The sequence below is a fragment of the Cornus florida genome, unplaced genomic scaffold (genome assembly GCF_030987335.1).
Source record: "Cornus florida cultivar Cherokee Brave unplaced genomic scaffold, ASM3098733v1 CherokeeBrave_3.0.0_Hap2_Chr04, whole genome shotgun sequence".
NCBI lineage: Eukaryota > Viridiplantae > Streptophyta > Magnoliopsida > Cornales > Cornaceae > Cornus > Cornus florida.
Window position 1 is genome coordinate 74904768 of NW_026775574.1, and position 5542 is coordinate 74910309.

The 5542-nt window shown below is 37.0% G+C and overlaps 1 pseudogene; it reads right to left on the minus strand.

Annotated features, from left to right (window-relative positions):
- Positions 1-698: 698 nt before the first annotated feature.
- On the minus strand, positions 699-797 carry LOC132305700 (small nucleolar RNA R71; annotated as a pseudogene).
- Positions 798-5542: the final 4745 nt, after the last annotated feature.

Below are 5542 nucleotides of genomic sequence, written 5' to 3' on the forward strand. Positions count from 1 at the left end.
CCTACTCTTGTCCCTCTTAATTTTCATCTTGAATCCGTTGTTCGAAACCCTAGGGGAAGAGGAAGTTTTAGTCAATCCATTTCATCAATGGAAGTACATAATGAGGACCATGTGGAGGACCTTGGTCACATAGACCAATAAGGTATCCTCAACCCCAATATGCATCATGATAATATGCAAGTACCATTAGGCATGCTGAGGCTATTCATTCACCCACCACAACAACAAGACCAAGTTCCATTGGGAACGCCTAGGCTAATGTTTGCTCCACAACCTCCCATAGTTCAAGGCAATCAAGGTGCCCATGCTGCACCTCCAATTGTTAATCCTCCCCTTGCTTTAAGAGATCACTATGTGCCTAATGAATATAATGCACCTACATGCATTCAATTGCCACCATTTAGAGCACACCACAATGAAATCAAACCACAAACCATTCAAATGCTTCCTAATTATCATGGACTTCCAAGTGAAGAACCTTACAAGCATTTGGATGAGTTTCTTGAAGTATGTTCCACTGTGAGATACACAGATATGCCGGAAGAGGTCTTAAGGCTTAAACTTTTTCCATTCACCCTTAAAGACAAGGAAAAATTCTGGTTTAACAATCTTAGGCCTTTTTTAATAACTTCTTGGGCAGAAATGCAACAAGAGTTCTTAAAATAGTACTATCTAGTTTCTAAGACCAATGCCATGAGAACCTCAATTCGAGAGTTTTCACACGGGGATGGGGAAACATTCCATGAGGCATGGGAAAGATTCAATGAATTGCTTAGGAAGTGTCCACATCATGACATACCCAAATGGCAATTAGTTCAATATTTCTTTGAGAGTTTATCCGATAATTATAAGGGCATGGTTGATGCTTCCATGGGTGGCTCTTACATTGATAGGCATGAGGATGACGTGTGGCGTCTTTATGAGAGCATGAGTGAAAATTCCTTGCATCGAACTTTATCTTCTAAGAATGGTAGGAATTTAAGTGGAAGGAAGAGTATTGGCTTACATCAAGTTGATCATTCTAATGAAATAGCCGCCGAGATGAAATCATTATCTCAAAGGTTTGATCAATTCTTGATCAACCAAAACTCGGCAAATCAAGTATCTTTCATCCCTAACTATTCCCACCATGCATCCAATGAGACATATATGACTTGTTCAAGTGTTTTACATTCTACTTCCAATTATCCCCATGGACATGTGCAAAGTAACCATCATGAACAAGTCAATGTAGCTTTTGTTAATTAAGGGAACAATCCTTATGGCAATCACTATAATTCTAGTTGGAGGAATCACCAGAATTTATCTTGGAGAAACCAAAGGGAAGGCTCAAACCCTCCCCAAGGTGGTTATCAAGGGAAGTATGTTCCACCTCCGATGCAAAGCCAAGGTTCCTAAGGTTTTAGATCATCATTTCAATCACAAGGAAATCCATTTTCTAATTCTCATTTTCCTAATCAACCATCATATTCTCAAGGAAATTCTAAGAGTCCCGCTTTTGAAGAGAAAGTTTTGACCGCTCTAGGCACTCTAGAGGCGAACACTCAATTGCTTAATTCTCATTCTCAATCCATTGCTAAGCTAGAAACCCAAGTAGGGTAAATAACTAGTACTTTAAATGCTAGAGAGAAAGGGAAAATGCCTTTGAATGCCCTACCAAAGCAACAATGTGTTGTGGAGACTCATTCCTCATCGGAAAGTCCCATAATAGAGCATGTCAATGCGGTGACAACCTTGAGAAGTGGGAAGATTGTGGACAACCAAGTGGGTATGTCTAATGAAGAGAGTGAACCGGTGCAACCCAAAGTTGACACCCGTCCCGTTTCATATCCTATTCCTCCTTCATTGCATATGCATGTTCTTTCAAATGAGAATATCTTGAAAAGTGATTTAAAAAGTGATCTTGAAAAGAAAAATTTGCAAAATGATTTCAAAACTTCTTGTGTTGAAGAGACTTTAAAGAAAATTTCTGAATAGGTTTTTGAGCCAAGAGCTCCATTTCCGGATGCCTTAAAAGGATCCATTTCAATTAACAAGCAAAAGGCTAAAACAAATGAAATTATGGATGTGTTTAGGCAAGTGAAAGTCAATCTTCCACTTTTGGATGCAATCAAGCAAATTCTGGCTTATACAAAGTTTTTAAAAGACTTATGCACCCAAAAGAGGAAGAACAAAAGCCAAGCACCTAGGAAAGTGGTCTTGACCGAGCAAGTGAGCTCTATTTTGCAACATAACACTCTTCCAAAGTTCAAAGACCCCGGTTCACCTACCACTTCATGCATCATTGGTGATCATATTATTAATCGGGCTCTCTTAGACTTAGAAGTAAGTGTTAATCTTCTTCCATACTCGGTATATGTCAAATTAGGCTTAGGAGATTTGAAACTGACGTCGGTGGTTTTGCAACTTGCCGATCGATCCATTAAAAAGCCAAGAGGTATCATTGAGGACGTATTGATTAAGATAGATAAATTTTTCTTCCCCGTTGATTTCATTGTCATTGACATGGAACCAGTCCCGAATCCTAAGAGCCAAATTCCAGTTATTCTTGGCCGTCCTTTCTTAGCAACCGCGAATGCTAACATTAATTGTAGGATGGGGATAATGAAGATCTCATTTGGCCACATGAAAGTGAAGTTGAATATCTTCAATCCGACCCCTAATTCATTTGACAAGCATGAAGTAGTGAATGTTGTAGAGAAATATCATGGCCATGAATGTGAAGGAATAGAGTCTTTGTGTGAAACCAAAATTTTAAAAACTTTACCATCAACCCTGAATTCCAAGAAAGTTGTTTCAAAATCTTGTTTTGAAAGGGCATGGAAGCCCAAAGATCATTTTGAAAAAGGACCAACAAGTTCTTTTGAGCCTAATCCAACAAGTTCTCTAGCGAACCATTTGTTGGGTGGAGTTCAAAGTACTTATCACCCCATCAAGGAGGGGATGCACTACAAGATGTTTGATCCAGGCTAAAAGAGCCCAACGTCTTGCTAGAGACATTAAAGACTAGTATATTTCGTAGGGTGTCACAACCTTATTCCTCCCTCATTTCTATTTTAAATTTCATTTCTTGTGAAGTCTAGATATTTGCTTTAGGTTCATATACATTGCTAGGAACTGTGATTAGGATTGCATACACTTTCATATTGAAAATGGATATTTTGCATCAATTCGATCGATCTCCAAGGAGGTTCGATCAATCGAACTCCATACCTGCATCCAACCTACATCCAATCACCTCTCTGTCCAATCGTTCGAAGAAAACCTGCATATTCAGCTCTCTGTCCCATCGTGCGAACTTGTTCCTAGATCGATCTTTAGTTATTCAATCGATCCAACTTCATCTGGGATCGATTTATAGTCTCAACACTTAGGAAAATTTTAAACCTGCATCCAACCTGCATCAAAAAGCCTCTCTGTCCCATCGATCAAACATGTCTGCAGGTTTTTGCATGTTCGATCGATCAGAGTTCTTCTCAGATTAATCTTAGAGAGATCGATCTCTGTTCTTTGATTTATTGTTTTGATTTAAGTTTGATTTTTGTTTTGAATTTTAAATTTAAAAAAAAAAATCCCAAAAATATTTTATTTTATTTTATTTTATTTTATTTTATATTTCAAAAAATATATATATATATATATATATATATTATTTTATATTCCAAAAATATTTTATTTTATATTATTTTTGTTTATTTTTATTTTATTTAGTTTTATTTTTCAAAAATCAAAAAAATATTTTTCATTTTTAATTTTTAATTTTCAAAAATTCAAAAGCTTCAAAACAATTTTATCTTTTAGTGAGGAGAGATCGATTGCAGTTCGATCGATCTGAGATTTTAGTTCGATCGATCGAACTAGTAAAGGAATGTTTTTAAAAATCAAACCTAGGGTTATTAGATCGATACCACAGATCGATCTAACACCCTCATCTTCGTCCCTCGCCGCTGTAACTCACTTCCCCACCTCTGGCGAACCCTCCGGCGACTCCATCTCATCTCAAATCTCTCTCCCTCATCTTGGATCTCGGATTCCATCTCCCCTTCATCTCATCTCTCAGTTTTGGGTAAGATCCGAGATCCCTCTTTTGATTCAAGCTTTATTTTCATGAATCCATGCTTTATATGTTAGATCTATGATGTTTTAATGATGAATCTTGCCATTGATGAAGCTTTGAACCTTTGTGTATATGTGTATATATATGTATATATATAGTTTTATATATATTTTTTTATTTTAATTTTGATTTTGGGGGTCACGGGCCAAGGAAAGTGGCTGGTGTATGCCGCACCACCGTCAAGCTTGAGAGTGTGCATTAAGGCGAGGGTCAAAAGTTTTACATTTATAGAAGCCACTACTACCTTTCACTATAAATATAGCTAGGGCGAGTAGGGATCGTCCCAAGGGATTGTGAGGATCGAACAAGGTCGTGGAATTATTATTAGGGCTAGTAGGTCGAGTGATCAAACAATTGGTGGGTTGGTTGATTAGAGAGCAACTAAATTCAACTAAGTGATAACAAAATAATACAATTAAGAGTAAGTAAGAGAGAGACAGATCTTGGGGTTTAGAAATCACCACCAAGCAATGCATTTCTATACCGTTGACAAGTGATTAATGAGGGCAAATGGTGTGTTGCAATATTGGTGTGTGTGTGTTTGGTTGATTCAACAAGCAAGGATGACTAGTTATGCATGTATTATCTAAACATCATGTGAAAGGCACAATATATCTAAGCAATGAAGTATATATTGTCTAAACAACATGTGAAAGGCACAATAGATCAAAACAAGTCATTAATCCTTTCATTAAGCTCACAATCCAAATACAACACAAGGATAGAGACATATACTACTCGCATTCAAAAGCTTGGATCATCAAACAACAAGCATAGATTGTCCTCCCATTTAACACTACACTACAACTACACTGCATCTATACTACTAGTATGAAAATAAACTAGGGGAGAGACACAATCCATCAAGAAATATGTATGAACCATCAAGAGAATAACAAGAGCATTCCTTTAAGCACGATGTTTTGACAATCTCCAAATCTATAGCATCAATACACATAGACATGCATCAATAACACAAAATCTAGAGACAAGCACATGAACATCTACTCTAGCATACATAGACATATGGATAGAATGAAATGATCAATTGGAAACATTAAACCACATAAATCATTGAATAAACAAGATCTATTTATATCAAAGTGTCAAAACATCAATTACAACACTAATCCCTCAATAATACACAAGATTAAGATATAGAAAGCATGTTTGGGGCTAACTCTAGCCCCAAGAGGATGTCTAGCCACTCATAGTGATGTTGCTCCAACCCTTAAGGGCTAACTCCATGGTTGAAATCTGCTCCTTGTTGATGAAGAACTCCAATGGTGTTTCTAGCCTCCTCCTCCTCTAAACTTCCCCTCCAAGAGAATAAAACCCTAGAATTATGTATTAGCCCCTTTGTAAAAAGCAATCTTTATCCTTATATAGGTAGGTCAAAATGACACACAAAATGAGCTGGGGTCG